Source organism: Pleurodeles waltl, chromosome 3_1 (genome assembly GCF_031143425.1).
Source record: "Pleurodeles waltl isolate 20211129_DDA chromosome 3_1, aPleWal1.hap1.20221129, whole genome shotgun sequence".
NCBI classification, from domain to species: Eukaryota; Metazoa; Chordata; class Amphibia; order Caudata; family Salamandridae; genus Pleurodeles; species Pleurodeles waltl.
The window spans coordinates 849,196,547-849,216,387 of record NC_090440.1 but is presented as its reverse complement, the minus strand read 5'-3'; the positions used below and the strand labels follow the sequence as shown (position 1 = coordinate 849,216,387).

Below are 19,841 nucleotides of genomic sequence, written 5' to 3'. Positions count from 1 at the left end.
CGTTTCTTTTTAATAACTATCACTTTGGAAGATTCAGTTTAATATTTTCTTTCTTTTTTCATGACTTTTTGGTTATTTTGGAATTAATTTAGAGATTTTCGATACATTGCCTTGTGTGCCTAGATATTGTTGTATAGGTGGTGTACTGCTTTTACTTTTGTCTTAGTTATAGGGTGTGAGTTTACAACTCTCCCTTGGTTCCATTTTGTATGTTGAGGACTAGGGTGTATAGATAATGCATCTGGCAGTGGCTTGATTTGACGGTGTACTGTAGGCCTACAGTATCTACCTGTAGCTTCAGTTGAGAGTTCCAGTGTGCATGGATACAGCTTCTCTCCAGGCCTTGCTTCCAGGGTGTATGTGTACAGCTTCTCTCTGTGTCTTGATTCCAGGGTCCATGTATGCAGCTCCTCACGGTGCCTTCCTTCCTGGGTTCTTGTATACAGCTTCTCACTGTGCCTTGATTCCAGGCTGCTTGCATGCAGCTTCTCACTGTTTCTTAATTCCCTGGTGCATATATGCAGCTTCTCTCCATGCCTTGATTCCTTGGTGCATGTATGCAGCTTCCCACTGTGCCTTGATTCCAGGGTGCGTGTGTAGAGCTTCACTCCATGCCTTGCTTCCAAGGTGTATGTCTACAGAATCTCACTGTGCCTTGACTCCTGTGAGCTTCTATTCAGCTTTATTGTATTTTAGTTTCAGATGATATCTGTACTGCTTCTATCTGTGCTTTGAGCCTGTGTTGTATGTATATAGCTTCTGACGGTGCCTTGATTCAAGGGTGTGCATCTACTGCCTCTACCTGTGGCTTAATTTCAGAATGTATCTCTCCAACTTCTACTTGTGCCTTGATTCCAGGATTAATGGTCTACGTCTACGGCTTCTTCCTGTATCTTGAGTCCAGAGTGCATGTATACAGCTTCTACTTGTGCCTTATTTCCAGAGTGAGTGTGTGTGTGTGTATATATATATATATATATATATATATATATATATATATATAGCTTCAACTCATGCCTTGATTCCAAGGTTTACGTCTACAGCTTCTAGCTGTACCATGATTCCAGAGTGCATGTATATGCTTCTATCTGTGCCTTGAATCCAAAGAGCATATATACAAATTCTGCCTATGCCTCCTTTCTTGAAAAAAACAGCTCAAATGAAGGTCTTCTTAGGCCGTGCAGTGTCCTGTATATCTTGTGAAATTGACATTTTTAAGTTTATCTAAGTGGAATGAGCCCTGCTTGTGCACCTCCCTTAGCGTTCTTGGGTCCTGCTTGCAGATTAGTTTTTTTGTGGTTGTTTACTTATTTTTAAATCAAATTAACAAGAACTTGGTTTGAAACATTCACAAGTGGCGTAACAATAGCTCCCTGCAGTGCAGGGTGGCTGGGGGAAGAGCTCCAGGGAGTCCCCTAAGCAGCCACTGTATTGGACAGACCTGGAAAGTATTCTGCTTGTAATCTTATCTTTTGCTACAGAAAATTCCAAATGTCCTTTACAATCTGGTCAGACTCCTCCCCCTGCTACCACCTAATTTGTTTATATATCGAACCGCCAAAACATTGTCCATTTTCACATCACTAGCTGGTACTGTATACTGGCGGAGGGGCACCTGACCTCAGAGCTCCTGACTGAGTGAGGGACAGGGGGCAAGAGGGCCCCATTCATGAACTTTGCAGGGGGGCTCCTCAACTTTCCTTATGCCACTGGCCATTACACCAGAGCAGCTTTCGATTGGAAGCAGGTCCCATGGAAACCCTTCGTGGCCAAATTGACAAGCGCTTCACTTACTGCATGTAAACGTTGTCTACCACCAGATTCTAAATCCCTAGTCACCTGAATGGGCTAAATTGAAGAAGTGCTAAGTGCTTGAAGATGATTTGGAAATTGCATGTGTGGTCTTAGCTCGCCTTTTCAGAAATATTTTAAGGCAATTTGTTAGGGTAAATTTGGAGTCCGTGCATTTGTCTGGCTACAAAACGACATTGTGGTTTTAGTCTAAATGTGTGTCTTGAAGAAAAACATACCAGACTTCTTGGATCTGTGAGCACTTGTTTTTCTGTTGTTTCTTTATAGGAAAATCATTTTTTTAAATATTTAAACATCTTTTTTATCGAGTCACTCCTTGGCTAGCTGTACAGCCTCCTCCTAGTTTCTTTAATAAACCATGACCAGAACAACTTATATTATTTTATTACAACATATATATAGTGCTGCAATATCCCTTTTAGAGAGAGCAAAATGGTACTTTCTAAACTATCTAACTTACTAAAAGAAAAGATTTTATTTCCAAAACCCAATTTACAGATTTAGGAAACAAGATCCTGTGGCCCTAAGTGCAAGAACACGCAGTTCTCACATAGTTAGCACACTTTTGCTGATAGTGTGGTCCGAAACTTGAAATTGTCGTAATTGTGCACCCAATAATTACTAGCACTTAAGGGACTCTTAACTTGTTTGTACTTAGTTGCAGTACCTGGTTTTGTTGGCCCCAGTAATACAGTTCTACGAAAATATTGAGTGCAACAATTCCAAAAGAAAGTAATTCACCATTATAGATTTGCACCTACGTGCAAGTGTGGTGATAATACTCCCAAGAATTCACATACATTCCCTAGAATAGGCCCCTAGTACTCCACCAGCATAGGTCAGGTGACATTCCCATATTTTCAGATATTACTGCTGTGCAGAGTTCTCTATTAGAGAGAACTCAGCACGAGGGGAATAAGATCCCCCTTGTGAGTATATTTGTTCCCAACATGGAGAAACTCCTTCCTCTACAATCCCTTCATATCAAGTGGTGATCCCTTCCTGTCCCCGCCTTTAAAATGGATTTACAAAAGCCCTTTACTGGAGTGAAGGAGGGGAAGTGAGTTTGTGTATGCTGACAGGAAACGTCCTGAACAATGTTTTGGAAACAACGTGGACATTTCCCATGCAAGCATAACTACGCTTGCCGGAACAACACTGCCTTTTTCCCTGCCTTAGCCATGCATGTGCTGAACTACGCATATGCATGGTTAAGGCAGAGAAAAAAGCAGAGTGGATCGGGAGAGGACGTGGTCAGGTAAGTGGGTTTGGGACAGGGTTGGGGGTAGTTTTTAGGAGTTGGGGTGGATAAAGGGTTTGGGATCGGGGTGGAGGTGTTGGGCTATTTTTTTTAGGGGCAAGGGTGGGAGGTGTATTTTTTTAGAGTAGATCGGGAGAGGGCGCAGTCAGGTAAGTGAGGCTGTGGCAGGGTTGGGGTAGTTGTATGGGTAGGGGTCGATTAAGGGCTTGGGGTGGACAACTTGGGCTATTTTTTTAGGGACGGGGTGGAAGAGTCATGGTAGTTTTGTTGTTAGGGCAGGTTGGTTGTTTTTAGAGTGGGTGGGGGGTCGGGGAAAGTTTTACGGCTGAGGGTGGGGGGTGTCGGGGTAGTTCAGTTTTTAGGGGCGGGGTGGAGGGGGTTGTGGTAATTTTGTTTTTAGGGGTGGGGGTCAGGGTAGGTTTAGTTCTAGGGGCGGGGTTGGGGGGTCGGGTAGTTTTGTTTTTAGGGCGGGTGGGGGCTCGGGGAAGGCTTTGGGGCTCAGGGTGGGTGGGTGGTGTCAAGGTAGTTCAGTTTTTTAGGGGCACAATGGGGGACCAGGGTAGTTTTGTTTTTAGGGGTGGGTGGGAGGGTTGGGGTAGTTTTGTTTTTGGGCATGGGTGTCGGGGTAGTTTTGTTTTTAGGGGTGTGGGTTTAGGTAGTTTTGTTTTTAGGGCTGGTGGGGGGTTAGTTGTTTATAGGGTGGGGGGTCAGAAAAGGTTTTAGGGCTCAGGGTGGGTGGGGGCTGTCAGGGGAGTTCAGGTTTTAGGAGCGTGGTGGGGAGGTCGGGGTAGTTCTGCTTTTTACGGGCGCAGTGGGGGAGGTCAGGATAGTTTTGTTTTTAGGGTGGGTGGGGGTAGTTTTGTTTTTAGAGGCGGGCTGGGGGGTCAGGATAGCTTTGTTTTTAGGGTGGGTGGGGGGTTGGGGTAGTTTAAGTATTAGGGGTGGGGTACATTTGGGCCTTAGAGCGGGTGGTGGGGTGGTATAACAGAACCATACATGCCATTTCCACACATGCCTTTACTAGGCATGCTTTTACAACGAAAAATCATTGTAAAGGCAAGCGTGATAAAAGCATGTGTGGAAACATGCGTTTTTCTATCATACATTACAGTCTTTTATTGCCACTCCTCTGCAGGACTTCGAAGAAAACAATAACCACAGCAACAATGCCAGAACCAGAATGTCCTCGGAATCTATATAAACCTCAAACCAGCAGCCAGCTTCCTCTTTAAGGTGCTCTGCAGCTAAAACTTGAATCCGAAAACCATGACCAAATGTAGAGCACCTTCCACAAAGTTCTCTGTACCAAACCTCGTCAGCCTTGTTGTGTATCTGAAAAGATTAATAGAAACAATATATATTGTTCTTTGTAAAAAACAAACATCTTCGCTACTGAAATTCTACAAATTATTATTATTATTATAATAATCTTTATATTCCCTCCCTCCTCAATATAGACTTACCTTGAAAGGGAGGGAGAGATAATGCTAGCCTCCGTGTCTTTAGTCCCTCACCACACACTTGGAGAATCGACATTTCATGTGAAAACTGGAGCCTAGCATTATGCATGTTCAAAGCTGTGATAAAACAACAGATGAAACATGTTCCATTGGTTTCAAATAAAACCATGCAAACACATCTGCATTTGACTAATCAGCTGCTTTCAAGATCTCCTCCAAATGACCACCTGAGGAAGAAACTTTAGTAGTCATTGTGCTTCTGACTAAATGCACACCAATGACCCAATGAGCTATTGTCACTGAACTCACTGGATTGTAAGGCTTTACATAAGAAATCAACATTTGGTAAAAAAAAACTTTATAGCAAGATTACTTAAAATGTTTGCAAAGGCACACATAATGTAACAAGTTCCAGACATCAGCTAGTAATAGAAGTAATGCACCACTGTTAAACAATAATCACATTTCTTAATTTGAAAAAAACGTTAAAATTGAGGCCTAATGAAATTAAAGAAAAATAAGAGGTGCAGCAATAGATATCAGAGCTTGGTATATTCCTGGTGTCATACTTTTAAAATAAGATATTAGTTTATAGCAGTTAAATAGTTAAACATTGAATCACTTCGACGTGCAGTTTTCATTTAATTTTGCTTGCAGTTGTGAGATACATTTCCCAAATTTGGCCAGCTCTACCGGCTCTTTTAGATTGAATACCAAAGTTCTAGCCTGCCAGCACGACCTTATGCCGGGCCGAAGGAAGAGAAGTCTTAGTAAAGTGCGTTGTGCATTCAGCAGTGCTGGACAGCAGCATTATAGATGGATAAATGTCTCTGTTTTATAGTCACGCAGTCTGCAACAGTTTATACTGGTGAGGGAACACCAATTTGGATTCAGTTGCTTTATTTTTAGGCCAAGCAGTCTGGCAAAGGCAATTTTTGTCACGCAGGCCTTCCTGATTGTGCAAGCTAAGTAGGGCTGGGGTGCCAGATGCTGTATATCACTCTTATAGGATGCCGCCACTGCTCTTTGTACTGCTGTGTTTCTCATGTTTCCCAGATCACATGCACGGGAAAGGATTTTTGTCTGTCTTTTCAGGATCCCCTTGATGGATATTTGTGACTGTGTCAGTTTTGTCAGTTCAGCTGGATCAATTTGTAGGCCTGTTAGTGCTGTGGTTAAGTATTGTGACCATGGGTTTGACTTTATTTCAAAGATGTGGCGAAGGAATGATTTTAGAGTATTAGTTTGTGCCATAATTAATTTATGGTAGTACTTCAGGAAAGCCCCCATATGTGCCCAGTTTTGGCCTTCCAGACCAAGTTCTAATGTTATCAGATTACTCCTTAGATATTGTGGGAGTTTGAATATTCTTTTATAGATTTTCACTTGAAGCTTTTCTATCAGTGTGGTAAGATGATCTGGGTAGGCTTCATGCCCATAATTTAATGCTGGCAAGAAAGAAGCTTTCAGTACTTGAAGAATAAATCTGGCGGTCGGGCTTTCCATGATTTTGTTTAACTGGCATTGTCTAGTTATTATGAAATAAGCTTTTGCCTTCAAGTGATGAAGATGAACTTTGGGCTTTCCCTTAGCCGATAGCCAGATGCCAGGGTAATTATAGGTGTCTGTGCTGCAGATGTTGAGCTGCCCCATTTTCCAGTTGAGGTGCCGATGTTTTAATGGCCCACCACAAATTATTACTTTCATTTTTGAGGGATTCACCGTCATTTTTTTTTGTGATGTTATAGTCATTCAAAGCAGTAAGTGCTTTTTGTAGGCCAGTTTTTGAGTGGTCCAACAAGATAATGTCATCTGCATATTGCAGAAGGGTGAGTCTGAGATTCCCAATTTTTGGTGGGATCAGGTTTGCGTATTTTAGTGCTTGTGACATGTCTGCTGTGTAAAGATTGAATAGCAGAGGCGCGAGCACACAATCTTGCTTTAGCCCTCTGGTGGTGGGGATCTTCTTGCTAATGGCAGAGTTCGATAGCTTAACTCTTACCCAGGTTGATGAGTAAAGTAAAATTATTGCCCTCAGTAGTTTGCTTGGAACTCCCCAGTTTTGGAGCTTTCTCCATACCCGGTTCCAGTCCACTGCATCAAATGCTGCAGAATAGTCCACAAATCAATCAAATAATGGAGGGGTCTTTTTAGTGGTTGCTTCGTGTATCAGAAATGAGCGAGCCACTACGTTATCTATAGTTGCAGATTTTGCCCTAAAGCGGGTTTTTCAGAGAGGTACTACCCCAGTGTCCTCTGCCCAGTTTTGTAGTTCATCCATGAGGACAGAGAAAAAGCCTTTTGTTTCGATGTCTAATAGGGCGATAAGACAGTAGTTGGCTGGGTTGTGTCTGTCCCCCTTTTTGAAAATTGGATGCAGATGGAGCCTCTCCAGTCTGGGGGTATTTCCTCTGATTCCAGCAGAGTGCCGATAAAAATGGGGACCAAAGCTCTGCAGGGATGCCATTTGGATCAGGGGCCCTTGATGATCTCATATTTTGCAGGATGAAAGAAATTTCCCTTGGTGCAGGTGCAAAGCCCTGAGACAGCAGGCTATCATATGTGCCAGATTTAACCAGTTGAGGTTCCAAAAGCGGTGAGTTATCTGTGTACAGTTTCTTGACATGGTATATCCATTCTGTTTTATTTATTGCATTGATTCGAAGGTTGCTCTGTTCCACCTTGTTTTGAATGTACCTCCATAAATCAGTATGATTGTACTTTCCCATCACGTAGTAGATATGGACAGCCTCGCTTTCTGTGTGTTTATGTTTTAACGACCAAATCAGCTGTTCATGTTGTTTAACATGTTCCTGTAGTTTTATGGCTAGTGCAATTTTCTTTACAGCATTCCTAGTTTTGTTCTGTTGTGCTGTCAATCTACCAAGTCTCCGTTTGCTTTCCACTATGGGAGGTTGGGGGAGGGTTTTTATTGAAGCTCTGTTGTGAAATGTGTGATCATCCTGCATGTTGCAAGAGGTTGTCAGTGATATCCTACCAGTTCGCCCGAAGTGTATTGGCAGCCGTTGTCGGCATTGTAGGGCCATTTAATTTCATCCATGAGCTGTATAGCCGGGTTGTCACTGGACCCCATTTTATCCGCCTGATTAGTTGTGATTCTTCCTCCCTTCGTGAGATTTCTATTAACTTTTGTGTTTCCATGCATTTTATATCCATTTTGATGTTCGCTGTGAGTGGGAGATGATCGCTGGCGTTTACTTGTAAGATTTCAAAGGAGACCAGGCATTTAATGATTTCCTCTCAGGCGAAGATATAATCCAAGGTGCTTTTACCCTGAAAGGCTTTTGGGAATGAATGTGTATGAAAACTTGTATTTTTCGAGTGCTGAAAGGAAAAAAGACTATGTTTGCTAAGAAAATTATGGCAATATTGAGTAGCCATACATACTGGTTGTTCGGCAGTTGGCCTCTCTCCCGGGGACCTAAGGTTAAAGTCTCCGCAGATTATAACGTTGTAACTCATGTGTTTACAAAGTATTCTGTCCAGAGTAAATACTAAGTGGGCCATATTTTCTGCTCAGTCATGACCAAACTTATTAAAATAAAGATTAACTATTAGGAATTTTAACTTTTGGTGTTTTGGTGTTGAGGTTTCTATCCTGTGAAGTCAAGATTGACATTTAGATATATTGAAAGGCCGCCACAGGGTCTTTTTATTGCAACTTTTTGTATTTCTTGAAAGCCCAGGCATGTCAATGGCGAAATTAGCCATGTTTCTTGTAGGCATAATATGTCAGCTTTTTTTAAGAGCAGTTGTGCCCGGCAATACTTCATAAGTCTAGTCAGGCCTGCCACATTTCACGAGACAAGTGTCATATGGCGCTGCAGTGCCTCTACAATGTTTTCGTTGCTAGGTATTTTGCTGGTTGATGCGCTGCGGGATCGAGGAGCTTCTGTTGGTGTTGGTTTCAGTTCCTTTGGCTTGGAATACATTTTTAGTGCTGCTTGTTGGAGTCAAAGAGGTGCAAAGTATGGAAAGGTTGGGGTGCTGCCCTGCTACCTTGGAGTAGCCTGTCCCTTTTAGGATAATGTTGGTATTGTTTTTTGCTGCTGTGGTTCACTGGATTGTTTTTTTAACAGGATGGGGTATTTGGTCTGACCAGGCATCTCTACTTTTATGCCCCATTCCTCCAGGATCTGCATGTTTGCCAGTATCCGATCAGAAGGTGTCTGTGGGCCTAAAGTTCATATAACTGATTCCCAGTAATTGATGTGTTCAGTTAGTACATTAAACGCCACCCTGAAAATATTATCAGAGCTTATGGTAAGCTCTTCTGATAATGCCTTGAATAGCCTCAGTAGATTCGACTGATTCAGGATGTCATGGTTCCCTTCTCAGCAGTAATGAGGTGTAAGAACTAGTTCAGCAGAGAGTGTGCTATTCCTTGGAGCCTTTATCCCTTGTGTCTCGCCTTCACTAGCTTTTGGTTCTACCAGAGTATTTCCTATTGTATTGGATTATTATGAGTTATTAGAGCTATGCGCTTCGGGTTTATGTAGTAAAGTGACAGTGCTCAAGGAGTCAGGCAAAAGAGAGTTAACATTTCTGAAATAAGGTGTGGATCCAGTCGGAGGTGTGTTTACAGTTCCAGTACGGTGTCAGTATGGGCTGGTTATCTGCCGCCTGTCTGTCATCGTTGCGCTTCTGATTTTTCTGGTCAATCTTTGTACCCTTGAAAATGGGGTATATTCTAGCGTCATCTGGTGGTGCTGTCCTGCTTTCCGTGTTTTGCTGTGCTTGTAATGAGGCCTTAGTTGTTTTGTGCTTTGCCTTTTTTAATCTCTTTTTCACTCTCTTCGATAGCACCCTCATCCAGTGTGGCATTCTACTGTTCAGATTATTAGGTATGTCTGCATTTCTACATATCTCTGCTTCAATGCCGCTTTGAGGAAGCGAAATAGGTTTTTAGAGGGTGTGGGGCTCTTCTGTTTGTATGTTGTCCCTTGCAACTGGGAAGTAGGGCTGGTTAAGATGATTGTCCTGCTGGAGTGCCGGGCCAGGGGTGAGATGGTAGTTTGGGAAGTATGTACCTCTTGAACTGATGCTTCAGTTGGTGCTTTCGTTAGAGCCTGATCTGTAGAATTAGCTTGTGCTTTGTCTAGCATTAATGGCCTGGCTATGCCAGAGCTTTGCAGGGCTATATTTCACCCAATAACCATGGAGGACAGAACTTCTGGTAGGGATGATAATTTATCCACAATCGGCATGCAGGTGCATGCACTTACAGATGTAGTATTGTCGAAAGCTACGGAGTCGATGTTTAACCCTCTTTGTTCCAAAGCTGTGAATTTAAATTCCAGTTTATTAATGGATTTGGCTAATGCTTATATGAGATCTAATTGCATTTCAAGCTTATCCGACTGCCCGGTGAGCGCGTTTATTGAGGTTTTTAGACTGGTATTGATTGAGGTCAGCAGGCCTGATTGATCTGTATCCATTCGAAGTTCCAAGATGCTTGATCTTTCCTGGGTGCTTGGTAAATCCATCTGGCTCAGGGTGTAGGGCGAGTGGTGTTGATTGTTGAAAGAATCTATGTGGCTCTTTTTGTTGCTGGACCTCAGCCTGCCTTCTAGCTCTATAGAGGGTTCGTGCTCAGAGTCAGATTGTCCTGTCTGTCCAGACCTGGGGTAGCAAGCTGGCTTTCCTAATTGCCAGGTATCTCCCAGTGGGGTCTGTGGTAGTTGAATGGTGCAGGATGCAGGGGTGCAAGTGCTGTATTCCTGTGTTTTGTGAGCTGGCTGGAGGGCTACCTCATTTGAAGTCCTGGACAAGGTGGCAATGCTGCAGCCTTGGTCGATTTGATACTCATAGCATGTGTAATCCTTTATTGCCTATGGTGTGTTATCTATAATACTATTGGACGATATTTCGATGATTGTGTCGTCCTTCAGCTGGACCGACCCATTGTATGGTGAAGCTTGTGGTTCTTTTATGCACTGTTCAGCCCCTGACTTGACGCAGGAATTGATCTTGCATGGAGGATGGCCTTCGGCTGAAGTTTAGCTTTTTGGAGCCCTGTTGAAAAAATATAAAACTGATCTTTGACCTAGTCTGCACTGTTTTGTTGTTATTGCCTTGGTGCTGTTCCTGTTTAGGTGGTTTTCTTTTGTTGAATGATGGTTTTGTGCCTTTATGCTTTGATGATTAAGCAGTTCGTTTTTACATAGGTTCTGGCCTGCGGGCAGCTCCTTAGCTGTATGCTGATTGAGCATGGAACCCCCAGGGTCGCTTCTCGGATCTTTCTTCAGGAGTTTTTTGACAGCCTCTTGCATGACCCTAGGTTGAGAATCTGTCTTGTCATTAAGTACCTTGCTTTCAGTTCAATTCATCAATGGAAGGATAGCAGGTGTGATATTTTCCAGGTGCGTAGTAGCAAGTGTGGCACTTTTGGTTGGTGTGAGAGCCTTCCTGGGCTCATCCTAGTGCCCCTAGGTTTGCCCCTATCTTTGCGCAAGGTGAACAATTGATTTACTCTATCCTTTCGAAAACTCCTCAATCCTTCTCTCATAATCCTTCAGAAACTAACCACACACAACTTTGGATGATCATCAAGTTTTGAATAAAATATAGAAGTCATAGTTTTCATGCGTTTCGTCATCTGAAGCTATATGCGGACTATAAAATCTATTACTTACCTCCAATGCCTGTACATCTGATACTCTTCTGAAAGAAATTAAACATAACAAATTTGCCATCTTACACACATTGATAAATACTAATTTGAAGTCCACCTTTCCAACATTTGAAATATCATATTCACAACCCATAAGCAGTTATACATAGGATTTGGTGGCCTGTTTAACTTGATGCCTTTCATCAATCTACAAATTAAAGAATCCCTTACTATAGAACAACCTTCTACTAAAGCATGACCTGTCACAACTGCACACTTATTGCAATTTATAGGCATATAACTCATGCCTTTATCAAAAAACATTGACAAAAAAATAGAAACTTCTATGGAAGAAGTCTCCATGGGATCCAAATCCCTTTCCAAGCACCACATACCTATTTCTTCCATTCTCTAGCATATTGCTTCATAGTCCCTTGACACCCATGAGTCTTTGAGCAATTCCTAAGCTTGTTGTGAAAGACCTGCAAACTGTGTTCCTCCCTTGAAATCTTCCAGACAAGAAGTCTCAAGGCCCCTTCCATGACCAATGGATGCAACTCGCCTTCAGGCCCTGTTAACACATCCTCTGAATCAATAATTACAAAAGGTTCTTCCACTGTCTACTCTAACAACCCCAGAAACCAAGGTTGAGCTGTCCAAAAGGGAGTAACTATTATCACTTGACATCTGTGCCTTCTCACCATCAACAATACCCTCTGAACCATCGCAAAAGGTGGAAAAGCATACCCCTGAATTACTTTCCAATTCTGTTGAAATGCATCCACTTCCTCCGCATATGGGTCTGGCCTCCAACTGTAATACTTAGGGAATGGAAAAGTCAGTCATGAGGCAAGCAAGTGCACGTCCACTGGACCCCATGCCTGAAAATTCTCTGGAATACTAGAACATTCAGTATTGGACAGATTGGGAAAGTATTTCGCTTGTAATCCTATCTTTTGCTGCAGTCAAAAATTCCAAATGTCCTTTGCAATCTGAGTCAACCTCTTCCACCTGCTACCACCTAATTTGTTTATATAGAGAAACTGCTGAAACATTGTCCATTTTCAATAAAACATTGTAATTCTTTGCCACCTTCCCAAAACTTTGCTATGCAAACAGATCTGCTCTCATTTGAAATCATTTATGTCTATTAAACCTTCTTCCTGTTGCCATCTGCTACCTGTCTCCAGATGACCTAGACAAGCACCCCATCCAAGAAGGCTTGCATCTGCCTCCAGTACATAATCTGGACATATTCCAAAAATTGCCTGGCCATTCCAGGCATCTTAATTGTCCAACCATCAAATCAATTCTTCTTGCGCTTCCTCTGAATTTAAACTTTATCTATGTTTCACAAACCTTTCCACAAACCTTCCAATTGGAAGACAACTGAATTGATAAAGGTTCTATAACCACCTGAACTGAAGACACTTGTGACTGTCTCCTGCCATTGGAATTGTGAAGTAAGCCTCCTTCAAGTCCAACTTCATCATCCAGTCATTCCTCTGCAAAATATTTCTCCATACATGGATTCCCTCCATCTTGACACACCTGTAAACCAAATACCAGTTTAGGTTTCTCAGATTTATCATTGGCCTCCAGCCTTTGCCCGTTTTCTTGTTAAAATAAAATTGTGCTTATGAAAGTCACTTCCTCCTCTGGAACTTTATCGGTCCCTTCTCCAACATCTCTTGCACTTCTGCCTGAACCAGTTCCTGCTGATCTGGGTTCCACCATTTGTGCAGGATATTCCTTGAACTTTATTGTGAACCTCTAAACTGTATTCAAAACCCAATGATCCTTTGTTAGAAGTCTCCAATCCTCTACGTACTATTTTAACCAACCCCCTACATTGTTTGGAATAGAACCAAAACCTGTCTTCAACTTCATACTTGCCTTGTGATCCTTGAGCAAAATGTGCCCTTCCTTTCGGTTGGCGACCTCTGCCACTTCTTCCTCTCTGTGGATAAAACCCAATTGCAAATTTAAATCCTTTAAAGGAACCTCAGACTTTGAATAATAGTGCGACTTTGTAATTGTTCGGCCAGAGAAATGTCACCTTGATCCGGCCCGATCAAAAACACATCTCCCAAACTCTCTCCTCAGTGAGGACTGAGCTTAATCAAGTCTGGTGAAAGTGGAGACATTCCCCACACCCTTCACCAAACCATATCCAAAAAGATACCCTTTAGAATCTTGGGTAGGTTTTTTCTTTGCAAAATCACCTAGTTTAGGACTTATTTGCATAAGAATTGCTTTTCTTCTTTCTGACGTCAATGCAGCATTAGCATTTACTGAAAAGCATATTGCCCTCTGTGACCAATCATGTAACAAATCAACATTCACCTTAACTGATCTTGATTTTGCCTCTTCCCCATGTCTACAGTTCTGGCTAATTGGCCTATGACATCTAAAAATCAGTCCTGACACTGTTTTACCGTCCGCTCTAGGCCTTTTCTAGGATCACGCCCTAGTTTAAATAGAAAACATTTAAGGTCTGGGTCCAGGTCAGGAGTCATACAAGCCTTGTTCTGAACCACAGGAGGAGAACTCTCTGCTCTCACCACAGCCCTGGACTCCTTTTCTAGTGGTTTTCTAATCCATAGTTTTAAAACAATCAGCCACATGTCGCATTGGCCACAAATCTGCGCTCATGGGGTGTGTGATCATTTCAGAACTAAACATGTCAACCCCCTGAGTATCTATAACAAACCGTTTTTGAATTCTTTCCTTCTCATTTTTACCATCATCCATATATTATCCATCATTGTCATAATTATCCAGAATACATTTGTTATACTCAATATCCCGGGAAAATATATAATCAGTTCTAGCCTGAATCTCTATTGTGCTGCCAAGGACACCCTCTTTGGTGCCATTTTGGACACCTTCTTCTGCTGTGGTGCTCAGACCGCCTCTCTCCCATGACATAACATGTTCATGTAACTCAATATTTTTCTTTATCATTTTTTCCTTTCCAGATTTCATTTGTATATTCTCTACATCCTCATCTAATTAACAAAACTCATCCTCAGATGCTTAAATAGCCCTTTATTTCCTTTTGTAAACCAAATTTAATAAGAGGTGAAGAAAAATCATCCGAAAAGAAGACTGCGTGTGGCCTTCTCAGTGCAAGAGCAAAGGACACAATGCCTCGAGCTGAGTCCGTTAACTCTGCGGCCTCCACCGATCATCAAAAGATCGTGAGACACATCGAATTAATAGCAGTAAGCAAACATATTACTCTCCCAAAACTCCCTAACAATCCCATAAATTGGGATAAATTACTTAACGGAAAATTAACTGATAGGCAAACGATTAAAAAATAACAAATATTTTAGTAAAACATGTAATCAATACAAATTATACATTGGTAATACATATATCTATCATACATATAAATAATAAATCTAACAATACAATTCAAGGATGAATTGTAAGTCAAACATTCAAAGATAATTATCTGTCAAGGAGCAGCAAATAAAAGAGGAAGATGGCTGCTGTTCTGAGGTTTATATAGACTCTGAGGACATTCTGATTCTGGAATTTTAAGTGTGGTTATGGTTTTCTTTGAGGAGCTGCAGAGGAGCGGCAATGAAAGTCCCATGTATAATGCTATCCTCCGGTCTTGACATGAAATCTTCTTCATTGTAATTGACTACATGACATTCTAGATGTCAGGGGGTGGTTATAAAATGTTACAGCCAGCACCACACCCAGGCTGGCATACCAGTACTATGATAATGATAAATAATGTTTGGCTACATATTTAATCAGATTTTATTTGCTGCTTCATTGTGGTGGGCACCTCTTTCAGAATGTACCTGCAATAAGTTCCTGCACCTCATTACATCCACACCACACAGTATGAGCCACATCATTATCTATATATTAATTCTGACAGACCATTTGCTGCCAATCTATTACAGCTGCTTTTTGTGTTGCCCTTGGCACCATTGTGCTCAAACGAAATTCAGTCCATTTTGGGGGTATTCTTTCTGAAATGGTTCATTTTTTCAGTAAACGTTTTATTCCTACATGTAATTGTTTCACGGTCAACTTTTCGCTTTGTTTGCTTACACATGCTGGTCCACCTCCAATTATGTGGAAGGGTGGATCAAAATGGATAAAAAAAAATTGAAAATGATATTGAAGCCATGAATGGCTTACATTTTCCTGAAATAACCTTATATTTTGTAATACTTTTGAGAGAGAGGGCCAGCACATTTTTAAATATTTGCCTTCTGCTATGAGTGCTAAAATAGTTATTTTTCCTGATGTGCATAGGGAGGCAAAGGGCAGACTTGAAACAACATTTTCCACATTAATCAATGTTGCTATGGCCAAACATAAATTTTACATGCAGCCCAAAAAACAACATAAATCAGTTGATAAATTTGTGACAGGATTGAGGAAGTTGGCAATCAAATATCAGTTTGTGGAAATGACAGATGAACTTATAAAAGACTAACTGGCTGTTCAGTGCTATAGCAAGAAAATGCAGAAAAGGTTGTGGGCAGTGAGTAACTCCACGGTGAAGGAAGCTATCACTATAGTGAAGGTAATTGAGGAATTAAAGATGCATATGAAGGAAACTTAGATACTTGATACCAAAGGAGCCAGTCAATTGGATGTGGCTGTTGCTAAAGAGGAGAGGAAATCAGTATACTGATCAAGAAGAACAAGAAGAACACTGAGAATTTTCGTTGACAATGCTAATTTGCCACGAAAGGGAATAGGCATCTCAAAAGGTATGGAAGGAATTACTGTGGTTCAGATTCCAAATTTTGGGGGGCATTAGATAAAAGATACAGAAGGTGTAGAAGGGAGTGACACTTCACATATATGTGTAAACAGGTAATCAAAGGCGCTGTAAATCTGGTCAGACCTTCTCACAAACTGGGGGACACATTTACAAGAAACATCGTGATCAATGGTCCAGATTTCTTGTGCTGCTCTGGGCCCCCCAATGATGCCATGGGAACTATATATTTCGAGGACAGTGCTCCATGGAGCACATTGTCCACAACTGCATCAGAAATTCTGATGCTGTTGTGGCGCTAAACCGTAGCATTGCTGGACTAGCGTCAACATTTTGATGCTAGTCCAGCAATGCGGGGGGGGCATTGAAAACAGCACAGTGTCACTTTAACACATGCCCTGAGCTAGTATGAAAAAATTATGCTATGACTGCACAGAATGGCGCAGTGAAATCTTGTTGATTTTTGCCGCCCTTTTTGCTGACAAACGCCTTCCTTGCATATATTACACCTAGCGCAGGTATATTGTTGTGCAATGCTTTACAAACCAGTTTGTAAATTCAGCGCTGTGTGGGGTACTGGCTACACCACCATAGCATAAACAAAAGATGCTACGGGGTTGAAAGGGGCTTGTAAATGAGCCCCTGGGGGTTTTGTGTTATGTGTAGTCAATGGCAATTATACGATAAGTAGAACAAATAGACCTACAGAGTAGTCTTTCGTCAATGGCTGCCAGATGTGACTTAAGGTGGATTCCGGATCACTGAACACCATAATTCCAGAAGATAGTTTTTGGGAGAAGTGGCATAGTACTATTCTGGAACCGAAGGGCATCAGTCCCAAGAGGTTGTCATGGATCCAGCATAGATGTTGTGGGTTTTGTGTGGGCTAAGATCCACTTTTCAGAAAGAATTAACGGGGAATGTTTAGTGGCTTAAGCAGTTTTTCTCTGGAGACAACTCTAGAGTGAATTTCCATGTGTGATTAGGCGAAAATTACCATGAGAACAGTGTTCCAACTCTTTCAAAACGTGATGTTCACTCAAAGTCAAAGTTGGCAAGAGAGAGTTTGTGGAGTTTATCATTACGCAGAAGTGGAATCAGTGCATGATGGCCTGCTATCAGAAAGGAAGGTGCTGCCCCTGAGATGCTGTTGATGAATAATTGGCTGATTGTAGTAGCCACATGTTGATGTCTTGTTGTGGCATGAAGGGCATATGTGGTGGAGGAGTAGACTCTTGTGTGATGCTGGAGTCTCAAGAAAAAGTGGTGCAGAAAGAAGGGATGGGATCACCTTTCCAGGGAAGGCTTTCCATCGGAACCCCCCCAATTCTAGCATGCACGAAAGAGAAGGGGTTAGGCATAAGAAAATGCATGTTGAGTTTAATGACTGTGTGATGAGTGGTGGGTGAGTGGTCTTGGCAACAATGGCAATGCCAGGCAGTCACATTCTTCCGCCAGGGGTGTTTTCCCTACGTGTCATTATCTCCAAGTCAGCTCCCTCTCGGGTACCCCTGTTCTTACCTTTTGTTTTTGTTTTTTAAGGCTGCTCTTGGCAACGGCGTTTGTCTTTTTCTTTCACTTCAATTTCGTTTTTGTCTTTGTGGTTCTTTTAAAAGTTGTGCATGTTTCAACTTGTAATAACCTAGTGTTCTTCGAGCTTTGCTTTATTATCTGTTGCTTCTTTTGTTTGAGGGCAAAAGATGTGCAGTACCGTCTTTTGCTGTGTAGACCACTCATCGTGTTCTGTACTCTTTTGGAGTGTTGGTGTGCAGTTGGCTAAGGCTTCTGTGCCAGTTGGCTGGGGCTCGTTAGCTGGGATGCACTGCTGTTTACTCAGTACTCAAGTAAATATCTCTGCTTACCTACCTGTACACAGAGTTACTTCACTGCATAAAACCTATTTCTTGAGTGCTTCCAGAAAGTGCAAGTAGTGGAAATCCACAATATAAATACACTTATCATAACAAAAGTAATTGCTAAGGTATGCTTAAATCAAGGAAAGAGATGCAACTTACTCCTACTTCTGAACTAAGAAAATGTAAGTTAAGCATAAACACTATGATGTCTGTTATAGGACAGTAACTTCATAAAGTGTACTTTTTTCATGGTACTTTACTTGAACAACTATCTCTGAGTTATTTGTTTTGTCATTGTTAATTGTAAAGTCTTTTTTTCAATGGCCTTCAATCAAAATACTCATAAAATGACTTTCTCCTGAATTGGAATTCTATTTTAGGCAAAATTAATTCAGAGCCCTGTTTTCTGTCCTCCCACTGGAATATAACCAGAAAAAATCTGGCAAAATGTGTACTTGGAATAACACAATATTTACACTTTAGTATCTCGCAATCAGAGAAAACAGAATATTAATTTGCTTTCTCCCGTTCTGATCTATACAATTGATGATGATGCTGTAGTACTACACTTGCAAGCAAAAAATAATTATTGGATGGAATGCTTGAATTAATCTCAGCCACTGATAATTGTTGGATCTGGTGCAGCTTAGGTCCAGTGGCACAGTGAGCACGGATCCCACATCTGAGTGTGCCTGTTAGGCTGTGACAAAGAAAAATACAAAAAAAGTCATGGATGGAATGCTTGATTTAATCTCTGCCACTGGTTAATACTAGAACCTCACTGCAGCCCATAATTATTTTACTCACCATTTCACCTCAGATTTGACCCAATGATAGGCATAACCATAGTCTTTCTTCAACAGGGACAGTCTAGCCTGCACTACCAAGCTATGTTCTCCTTGAACCAGAGCAAAAGAGGTTTCTTAGAAATGATGGGGAGGGGCAAATGGAAAAACCATAGAATTTCATGATTAACACAGCATCACTTTTAGGCCTTACTTCTATGTGTATCAAAATAAAAATTACACCAAAACCTCAGAATCAGCAAAGGACATCCATTCCATCAATATATTATTTTAAGGCCACTAATATATAAAAAGAAAGTGTGTGATGCGTTTTAATACTGAGGAGTAAATACTTTGCCTTCTCTGCTTATTGGTGCCTTGTATATATAACCGCTGACTATCTAGAGTGGTGCTCCTCAAAATAATGATATTTACATTTTATGTTGATTCCCAGAAAATCTGACTTGGATCAAGCCCTCTTAGATCTATGTTGGATACCCTTGCTTGAATAAATCTTGCACTTTTTAAAGGTTTTTAGAGACATTTTTCTGTTAAATCTTATGTTGGTGCAGATTTATTTGACTAAATCTTCCTTAACCAGGATACATTAGTGGTATTAACTGTTAATTTAGAGTGATGATATCAACCAATCGGGGGCCAGATGTAGGTACTTTGCAAATTGCGACTTGCAATTTGCGAGTCCGAGCGACTCGCAAATTGCAACTTGCAATTTGCAATGCAGAACGGTGTCTCAGACACCGTCTGCGAGTCGCTATGAGGTCGCAAAGACCCACCTCATTAATATTAATGAGGTGGGTCGCAAATTGCGGCCCCATAGCGACTATGGGCACTCACTGACATGGAGGCCTGCTGTAGTCAGCAGACCTCCATGTCCGTGACTGCTTGTTAATAAAGCAGTTATTTTTTTTTTCAAGTGTAGCCCGTTTTCCTTAAAGGAAAACGAGCTGCACTTAAAAAAAAAAACGAAACCTTTTGTTTCGGAATTTTTTCAGGGCAGGTAGTGGTCCGTTGGACCACTACCTGCCCTGAAAAAATATTTTGGGGTCCATTCACAAAGGGGAAGGGGTCCCATGGGGACCCCTTCCAATTTGCGAGTGGGTTACCATCCACTTCAAGTGGATGGTAACTGCGACTTGCGAGTCGGAAATGCATTTTGCGAGTCGGTCCCGACTCGCAAAATGCATTTCTGCATAGCAAACTCCGGTTTGCGACTCGCAAACGGCAATTTTTGCCGTTTCTGAGTCGCAAAT

General features: G+C 41.6%; 1 protein-coding gene across 1 annotated transcript in view; it reads left to right on the top strand.

Annotated features, from left to right (window-relative positions):
* The window catches only part of CSMD2 (CUB and Sushi multiple domains 2), a 1,417,205-nt gene that overhangs the window by 128,520 nt on the left and 1,268,844 nt on the right, over positions 1–19,841 (top strand). The window lies entirely within an intron of this gene.